Source organism: Trachemys scripta, chromosome 2, assembly GCF_013100865.1.
Source record: "Trachemys scripta elegans isolate TJP31775 chromosome 2, CAS_Tse_1.0, whole genome shotgun sequence".
NCBI lineage: Eukaryota > Metazoa > Chordata > Testudines > Emydidae > Trachemys > Trachemys scripta.
In genome coordinates, this window is record NC_048299.1 from 243,152,207 (window position 1) to 243,162,880 (window position 10,674).

The following is a 10,674-nucleotide window of genomic DNA, read 5'->3' on the forward strand; positions in this document are numbered from 1 at the left end:
GTTTCCTCTAATCCTGCTGTCCCTTGATCATTTTTGTTGCTCTTTGTATTCTCTTCTGTTTGTCTTTTTATATAGAAGTTCCCAGAACGGAAGACAGTATTCTAGGTGTAGTCGGACCACGCTAAATGCTGTATTGAGGTACAACCGCAAAAGGAGCCTCTATTCTATGCAGCTCTAGGATGCACTGCCCTTTTCTCTATCATTTTGTATTGCTTGCCAGTGTGTAATTTGCTGTCCACTGTTACCCTGTGGTCTCTTCCAGCAGGACTCTCTTCCAAGTTGCCCCTTCCCACATTCTGCATTAATTCGCCTTCCATATATTAGTTTGTACTTCAGTTCAAATCACTCTTATTTCCTGCATATATTTCTGATATTAATATTTACTGAGCATCAACAGTTTTCAATGCTGTGTTCAGTGCTGTAAAAACAGATGAAGACTAATGAGCTCACAAGAGACAGCAAGACTTACACATGTAATTTTTTTTGCAATGAGTTTACATATTGAATTATATTGGGACTTCCCACATGTGTCAAGTTACTCACATGCAAAAGTGTGTGCAGGATTGGGGCCTAAAAAAAGAAATTATTATTCATATTACTTGTAGCAGAACCTCAAGGCAAGTACCTGTCTAATCTGACTGCCTGCCTACCACTGACCTTCCATGCTTCTTCTACTGTTTGTCATTCTAGGCAGGCATTAGGGTGACCAGACGTCCTGATAAAATCCCGATATTGAGCAGTTTGTCCTGCGTCCCGATCGAAGTACAGTCGGGACGCCATTTGTCCCGATATTTTGTTCCTTTTCCCCCCCCCTTGTTGCTTAGGCAGCGGCGATCGGCAGGGGGAGTGCCTTTTCAATTGTTACACTCACATCTGGGTCTTTGGCAGCACTTCGGCAGCAGGTACTCCCTTCTTTGCCAGCAAGGTTCATTACCCGCCGCTGAAATGCCGCTGAAGACCGTAAGCGACTGAAGGACCCTCCGCCAAAGTGCCGCTGAAGACTCGAACGGGTAAGTGTAACAATTGAAAAGGCGCTCCCCCTGCGGCAGTCCCGATATTTTGGAATTCTCATTTGGTCACCCTAGCAGCCATGGCTATCCCGTTTCTGCCTCTGAGGAGGCCACACCTCCTCACAGTCTGGGCTGCTAGAGTACTTCTCAAAAACAAAGGAAGGGGAATTCACCATACTCAGTGGGTCCCAACCTTCAAGCAGGGCAGGGCTCTGACTTGTGGTCACACAGAGCTGTAGCACCAAGCACTGTCAATGGAGCTCTGGCAGGTGTGAATACAAAGCACCGTCTATGGGGCTCCAGCAGGGGTGACTGAGGAACACAGTCCTCCTGGCCTAAGGAAGAGGAGTACTGCCACCCCTGATGGTGGGGTGGCAGGGTGTAGGGGAACACAGGCCCACCCAACTCCACCACACCCTAGCCTAGTACCTAACAGTGGCAGAGTAGTCTGCTACTGGGTCAGCAGGGAATCCCCCTGCAACATTCTAACCATGTTTCCAGCAACACCACAGCCAGACAGTAATCTGGTTCCCCTGGGCTGCTTCCTACTCTCCCCCTCAGGTGTACCTGCATCCAGGGATTGGCCTCAGTCTCCCCAGGATACACCACCAAGGGCAGCAGTAGCAGCTTCTCAGTATCAGGAGTGGCAGGGTTCTCTGGAAGCTTGTGCAGGTCCTTGGGGCAGTAGTGGTTCTCCTTGGCTTACCACTCCATCAGTGGGGAAGAAACATCTGTCTCCTGCATCAACTGCCTCTCAACTGAGTTGCTGGGCCAGCCTTTTATACTTCCTTTTCCTGTCCCGCCTCTCTGCTTCCAGTGTGTGGGGCATTCCCTCCACATCTGCCTCTGAGGGAGGCCATGTCTCCTCGCTACAGTCACCATCTCATTGTGTTGTGTCTAAAATTAGGACCCATCCCTGCAAACATGTACTCTGAGTTCTATGGAACTGCTCACAAGTTAGGTTATTCATGTGCATTCGCAGGACTGGATCTTAAATTGTCTAAACTCTTCTGGGCAGGAATCTTATATGTTCCTCTGATGTGAATAACACATTTCTAGGTATTGTAAAAAGATTAAGAAAATAATGAGTCCCTAGCAGTGCAGTCAGAGCATAATGTCCTACATATGTACAAGTCAAATAAACATATGTAGAACCTCAGCAGTATAAAAAGAGGAACAAAATATTCTATTGTGGATTTAAAAAAAATACATATAAGCAATACATTTCTAACCTTTCTAGGTCTCTGTGTTTTTCTTCTCTACAGGCTGCATAATAATGTACTCTTTTAAAATATTGTGCTATATTTAATCTCTCTTCCAAATTATTAATGGGGATACAAATAAATTCAGACCTAACACTGATCTGTGAGGTACTCTGCTGAATACTTTCTTCCAACTCAATGTGTAATTTGATCATCAGCACTAAACAATCTTGCTTAGCTTTTGGCTTGCTCAGTGAGCTTCTGTGAATCCGATAGCGTTAGAAAATGTTTTGCCTGGTTAGTAAAGATATAATTTGCATATAAGTTTAAATGACAGTAATTCTCTTTAAATGTTTTAACACAATGCTCAGCTGTGGGGCCTAAGGCAATGTATACTACCAACATCTTCCAAGAGATGACAAAGATATGCAGGCAAATGAGGGGAAAAAAGGAATGCTGTTTCTCCTGCTCTCCCCCACATCCCCAGCCCCACCACCATTATTGGTATTTCTGACAGAATATGTAATGGATTATTCTAAGTCTTAAGTAAAATATGACCCAGCAGGAAAGATACTTAAGAAAAATCCCTAAAATGCATCATGTTTTGGAAAACACAAAGAACAATTTAGACAAAGCTACACACTGCCCCTATTTAGAGTAGGGGAACCCTGAATATTGTCCCATATCTAAGGGGAGGAATATTCTACCAGTATATAAGAAAATGTGCTTTAAAGTATCCTCCAAACAGCAGTGCCTAGCCTCACTGTGTCTTTTATCCAGAACATCCCTGCATGCAAAGCAAAACATCTGGTTATGGGTCTTTCATCATTGATGACAACACATAACTACTGCTTATTCCTCTTTTTCCACCTCATAATTGCTGGCCATTTATTTTAAAGGTGACAACCTTAGAAAAGATAAAATGACTGATCTTTTGCACAGGCTCCAAATGTCAAGTTGTGAAAGATGTTTTATCATCAGCATATGGCATCTGTCTGGTCTTCTTAAGGAAGTCTCTAGTCGGATCAGAAATGTTCTCTAAGCTGGATTTCAATGTTTCTAGCTGTTAGGTTGCCTTGACTAAACATTATTCTCAACATTATTTACCTTTGACTTAATTTGACCCTCAGGCATTTATACATAGTTTAAAGTTTCAGAATAAATTCCTCAACTAACTCCTCGTTAAAATTACTGGAAGGATTCTTTTATGATAAAAGCATGCTGGCTCCCAGAAGACTGTATCTGCATAAATATACACATTAGTCTTTAAGACTTCCCACATCCTGGTACTGTGGTCGCCTGCTTTTTTAAATGAAGAGTGAACTCCGCGGCATATTTGCTGTGCTAGGAATCAAGATGTTTTCAGTACATTCCAGATAAGGAATTTATTTAAGTCCTTCTTAAATTATCCAGTTCTCTAGATTTCAACTGATACAAAACTGTGCTAGAAAATCCTATGTAGATTACTAATGGAATAGAGGCAGAATGGCAGGAGGATGGCAAAACAGAGAGTTAGTGAAAGCTATAGCAACTAGAGAAGGCCTATAAAATGTTTGCATACATCGTATTTAAGTTGGAAAGATGTTAATGTAAGCAGAGTCTGAATGAGCTCTCCCCTGACATCTAGTGGTGAGCTGTGGAAAAAGACTTCAGGAGCTGATCTCGTTTGCATGGACACTCTCACCCTGCCTAGATGCTCAGCATGATGGGATTGCTTGCTCAAAGATCACTTGTGGCTGGTGTTGGATCCCCAGTCTCCTTGTTATTGGGGCAGGAGTAATAAAGGATTGTTATCCTTGTTGTGTGAACCGAGGGCATCAGAAATGTATCTGGCATACCCTGATGGAAGGACTCACCCTCAATGGAATGGCACTCGCTAGGCAGGGGACATGGGTTCCAAAGCCCAATGGGTGGTGTTGGTGGTACCTGGTGGTTGGGGTCCTGCTCAAGAGTCATAGATACCATTTGACCCATCCTCTTCACAGTATAATAAAAGAGCTAATTTAGATTCAATTGAGAGTCTTGTTGCATACTGCAGAGCTGAAATCACTGATACTTAGGACTAAGTATTAGACCTACATTGGGACAGAGTCTCTATTATAAGAGACTACCCAGTGTGCACCAGCAGTGAGGTTCCCCCACTGAGAGCTGAAATCACTGAGAGCTGTGTTAAGTGGGGGGCCCTGAAGACATCTTGGTGAGTGGCCAGCCAGGTGTGGCAAGCGGCCAGCAGGGAGGCTGGTGGAGAGAGCCAGAGCAGAGCCCTGCAGAGAGGTGCAGCAATCGGCCATTGGGGTGATGAGCGAGTGCCTAAGCAGTGGAGCATGTAAGGTGCCATAGGGTTGGAGGTGAACTCTGCGGCTGAACCTCTGAACTCTGGGGCTGCACTGGCCAAGGACAGCAACTATGAGTAGGGTACAGAGAAGGATGGCACGTTAAAGGGACTTTTGGGTTGCTGGACTTAAGCACCTGAGGGGAAAAGGACACTGCCCAACTTACTTGGGGGTGGGTGTTTTGCTTGTGGTTTATGTTTATGAACCCTAGTTATGGTGTTTTCCCAAATTAATGCTGAGTTACTTCCCTCCTTTTATTAAAAGGTTTTGCTACACTCAGACTGTGCATGCGAGAGGGGAAGTATTGCCTCTTAGAGGCGCCCAGGGGGTGGTGTGTAATTGTCCCAGGTCACTGGCTGGGGGCTCGAGCCAGTTTTCTGTTGTATTGTTGAAAAGGAACCCCTAGATACTGAACCCGGCCCTTTGTTGCTGCTGGGTCCACTTGGCAGAAGGGTTACATTAACAATAAGAACTTATTCAGTAGTTCAAACAAACTATATTGTGATTTTGGGACACTTCTGTGAGTCTCGAAATGAAGTGCAGTAGATCATCTCCTTTTTATAGTATGTGACATTTAAAAGCATATTTTAAGGCATTTTAATTTATTGTACCTTTGGTTTTTTAAGGAATTCCAGCCTACATTCAGCCCAGATTTATGCCAGCTTCTTCCAAGGTTAATTCAAAGCTTCTGCAGCACAAAGTCTTGCTAGGAACAGATGTTATGGCAATGAAAAGCAATTACAACTAGCTATGGCCACAGAACATCCACATAGGCCAAGAAGTGGGCGGTGCTATCAGGGAAGCTGGGGGAATGCTGAGCCAGTGCATCCCTCTGCAACCTCAGGCAAAAGGTTTCTAAGCATAAAATGCCTCCCTCTAGCCTTGGAAAACCCAAGTTAGGGAAGCAACTTAAGATGGTATCAGGAGATGTCAATTGAAATTCCCTGGCCACTTGCTCTCCCTTGGGATAAGTCTCCCTAGAATGCAGTCAGGCTGACCCAGGGAAGTTTTAGGTCAACCAGGCCTGGTGATTGGATTGGTGGTTGAGAACAGATACCAAGAGTTTAAGCTACACATAGAGTCAGGACCAGGCTAAGGGCAGTGCTGAAACCAGGGTCTGAGGACAGGCTGTGGGTCAGAACCAGGGTCAAACTCTGTGGACAAGCCAAATCAGAATTGTAGTCTGGATGCAGGCTGAAAGTGGAAGCTGGGTTGAAGTCAGTCCTAGAGTTGCCAACTTTCTACTTGCACAAAAACGAACACCCTTGCCCCACCTCCACTCACTCCATCCCCCTTCCCTCTGTCATTTACTCTCCCCACCCTCATTCACTCACTCATTTTCACCAGGCTGGCTCAGGGGGTTGGGGTGCAGAAGGGGGTGAGGGCTCTGGGGCTGCAGACTCTGGGGTGGGGCCAGAAATTAGTTCAGGGTGCAGGAGGGGGCTCCAGACTGGGCTAGGGGGTTAGCATGCGGGGAGTGAGGGCTCCAGCTGGGGGTGTGGGCTCTGGTGTGTGGCCAGGGATGAGGGATTTGGGGTGCAGGAGGGAGCTTCGGGCTGGGGCTAAAGGGTTCAGAGTGTGGGAGGGGGCTCTGGGCTGGGGCATAAGCTTGGGGTAGGGGTGTGTGTGAAGATTCTGGCGGGAGTGCAGACTGTGGTGTGGAGCTGCAGATGAGAGGTTTGGGGTGCAGGAGGGTGCTCCAGGCAGGTACCAAGGGATTTGGAAGGCAGGAGGGGGATCAGGGCTGGAGCAGGAGGTTGGGGCATGGGTGGGGCTCAGTGGTACAGCTCCTCAAGCAGCTCCCAAAAGCAGCAGCATGTCCCCCTCCGGCTCCTATGCAGAGGCACAGCCAGGCAGCTCTGCGCGCTAGCCCATCCGCAGACATCACTCCCATTGGCCACAATTCCCAGTCAATGGGAGCTGCAGAGCCAGCACTTGGGGCAGGGGCAGCATGCGGAGCCCCCTGGCTGCTCCTATGCATAAGAGCTGGAGGAGGGACATGCCGCTGCTTCCGGGAGCCGCATGGAGCCACTTCAGGGAGGAAGCCTGCCTTAGCCCCGTTGTGTCACCAACTGGACTTTTAACGGCCCAGTCAGCGGTGCTGATCAGAGCTGCCAGGGTTCCTTTTCAACCGGGCATTCTGGACAGCTGGCAACCCTGGTCAGTCCAAGTGTCTGCAGATCAGGAGGCTGGTTCAGGGCTCAAGCAGGACAGGAGCAGGGCTGGAGCAAGGTCAGAATAGAGCACGGACGAAACTGAAGCAGGTTGGAACAAGGACAGGATTGAGGGCACGCTGGAAGTCTAGGGCGCGGTAATCAATTATTTTTTGTCAAGGTCCAAATTTATTGGTCAAAGTATAGTCGAGATCCAGATGCCAGAGAAAATAATACAAAAATAATAACAATAATGTTAATAAGTAAATAAAAGGATTTCACGGTCCGTTCAAAATCGTCTGGCAGTCCAGAGTTGGCCCACAGTCTGCCTATTGACTACCGCTGGCCTAGGGAGTCTGTAACACCTGAGGCAGCAGGAGGGACCCTAGCCAAGTGGTACTGTTGCACAGGCTACCTTGTGGCTCTGGCAGCGAGAGTGAAATATTTGTACATCATCATCTGACCCAGGCCCTGCCCAGAGATGGGTTGCCACAGCCAGAGGAATGAATTGGAACACAGATTGAAGCACTGGGGATGGGCGGGTGAAAGTCCTCCCACATTTAAAGCCATCCCCCTACCCCAAGCCTAAGGAAGTGGTCCACAAACTTTTTACCTAGTGCCCCCCCCCCCCTTACTCTTCAGCCATAGTGAGAGGCAGCTCCAGTCAGTCCCGGTCACCCATGCTGACCATAGGGAGCCCATCCCATGTCTGCATCAGTCGTATACGGGGAGAAGAGGCTGGCGTAGAAGGCCCTGGCTCTTCCACACATCTGTGAGAGGGATGCTGTCCTGCACCAGAAGGCAGGTGATATGCTTTTTGGGGAGGGGTGAGTCATGTAGCTAAGTGAGCAGCCCTGGTCTGGCTGTGGGTTTGCCTCACAGCTGTGAGGAGAACATCAGACCCCATCTCTCATGTGGATGCATGCATCATTATCTGTTCAAACACACCCATGACCTGATTTTCAAGAGGTGCTGAGCACCCCCCAATCCTCCTGGAGCTAATGAGAGCTGCAGGTACTCGGCCCCATTGCAGCTCTGAGTACTGTACTATTTTACTCTTCTAGATAAGTGGCTCTCAACCTTTCCCGACTACTGTACCCCTTTCAGGAGTCTGATTTGTCCTACATACCCCAACTTTCACCTCACTTAAAAACTACTTGCTTACAAAAACAGACAAAAATATAAAACAGTCTCACAGCACACTATTACTGAAAAATTGCTTACTTTCTCATTTTTACCATGTAATTAATAAATAAATTAATGGGAATATAAATATTGTACTTACATTTCAGTGTAATGTATATAGAGAAGTATAGATAAGTAATTGTATTAAATTTTAGTTTGTACTGACTTTGTTAGCGCTTTTTATGTAGCCTGTTGTAAAACTAGGCAAATATCTAGATGAGTTGATGTACCCCCTGAGAGACCTTTGCATACCACCGGGGATACACATACCCTTGGTTGAGAACCACTGTTTTAGAGAATAAAGAAGAGTATGTGATTTACCCTGAGGTGATGTTAAAATGAATTTTAATGTGAGCTAAAATAGGGGAGCCACTTGTAGCACTTTTAAGGTGAGAAGAGTCATATTTCCCATTGGTGCAGAGCAGGGAAATCCTAACCTGAAAGAAAAGGGATAATCTGAGGGAGATTTGAGAGATTGAATGAAGGCTGAATTCTATTTTAAGTAGTCAACATTTGTTGTGATGGATGGAACCTATTCCCCAAACCCTGAAGGCTAAGGATACAGTGTACCCTTGCTATAAAAACTTTAAGACTATTTCTGTTTATTGAGGATTATTGTGCTTTGTCTCTCAGTACATTAATCATACTCCATAACATGAAACAGTACAACCCAGCTCAGATCAGCCTTACACAGAGGGTTTTCTGTACTAGCTGAAATTTTCACTTGTTAAACATCCATCTTGCAATTAAGCATTCTTCATACAGTATCTCAACAAGAAGAACTCACAAGATTATTTCCATTAAGCCTGTGTAACTACATTCAACTTGGCAGAATATAAAAGATCTGGAAACACAGGCAGGTTTCTGTAGAGATCACAAGCTTCTGGAAATCAGATGTTGACCTTCCACTTCTGCAACTTCAGAGCCTGTTCTGCACACTATTTTGTTTAAGGTGGCTGCAGAGGCTGAGTCTAAAGAAAATAAATGCGGTGGTTAGTTCTGTTTCCAGTGGCTGCCACACTATGAAGTTTCTCTACATGTGGTAAGTTAGCTCAAGTGAAACTCAATGAAGATGAAAAATTAAAATGCACCTTTTTGAGGAGAAGACATGGCTGATAGATGAAAGCAGGCTTGTTGCTCAGTACTACATAGTAAACTTCAGAGGTGGGTAATCGAAATATGAATTGAATTTATAAAAAAAAAAAAAAGACTTACTTTTGGGGCGAACATTTGTAAAACAGCCCCTCGTTTTGTGCCTGCAATGAACTGCAGGGAACAATGTAGAGACCAGGGGGAGACCGCTGCTTTTCATCTACACCTCTGCTTTTCTTCACATTATTATTTTAACTGTTGCAGATCATGTTGTTGGTAGACAATGTTGCATATTGGTAGACATTGTCCCAAGTCCTCAGTCCTGCAAGATGCTGAGGACGTGATTACCGTTGCAGTCAAGGGGAGTTGAGTGCATTCACTGATTTTCGAGTTCAGACTCTTAGACCATTCATGAGGCTGAGAGATCAAATGAAAACTTGCAGGCTATTCAAACTGCTCATGGGCTGCTGGGGGATAGAAGGGCATGGTGGTGGTGAGTAGGAGATGTATTGGGTAAGCTAAATGACAGCAATAAGCACCTACGGTGCTAGTGATTTTAAAGGGTCCAGTTAACTGTCCCCACACCACCAGAAGGCCCCTACACATCTATAACCGAGGCCTGTAGAGCTATCAGGCAGCTGGCATCTCCAGGCTGCCACCCAGCAGCAGCTTGTGCTCCACTTCCCATGACCCACTGTGGACACAGGCCATGGGAGGCTATGCCTAAGGGGTTTGACAGATAGCAGCTTCATGGTTCCTGGTTGACTACCTGCCCTACCTAAACCCAACGGGCATTCCAGGAACCATCTAGACAACAGTGTGGATCTTCTCTAGTTGCCATGACTGTTCTTGCCCCTGTGTTCCTGGCTTTGACCTTGGCTTGGTCTGGACTTTGCCTCCTGACTTGGACCCTGACCCTTGGTGTCGACCCTGGCCTGGAATCTATGAACTCCTCTACTACTCCCAGCCTCAGGTTTGCCCCTGCTCTGACCTTGGCCCTGACTGCCCTTGTTGGGATTCTGACAACCAGCAGGGAGCTGCACCAGCCCCTTTAAGGGTTTCCTCCCACTTCTACCCTCTTCCTGCCTCCATATCACATGATCAACCGTAGCCAGGAGCTGCCACCGCAGATTAGGTGTGGCCTGGATGCTCAGTCCCAGCACAGCTTTAATGGGGATGTGGGGGTCAGACTCTTTACCGGCATTGCTTCCCCATCCCCAGCAGCAGACAAGGCAAGGAGCCACTGCAGCAAGTGGTTTTGGCCTGGCCAACACCCTCCTCCCCAATGAAAGCAGGTGGTGGTGATGCCTAGGGCCATGCCTCAGCCATGGGGTTAGTTAATCCTCCACTACCCTGAGGACCATGCCTCTTGATTAATAGTCACTGTTACTAAATCCATCCATGACACCATAATTTTACATTGTGAGCATGGCAAACATCCACAGAGCTTTTACAGAGCTGTAAAGCAGCACATTTGCTGTATTCCAATAAGAACATCCTACTCTAACTACCTTATAAAGCCAAACAAAATAATACAATCTGAAACACTAAGTAAAATGAATGTCTGATGCTGCAAGTTGGTTAATTTAAACCAATACCCTACATAGATATACTTCATCACTCTTAAGTATTCACATGGAGAGGCAAAAGTTGCACAATACAGCCTTGTGCCTGAGGCCCTGGTGCCTATTGAAGCAAG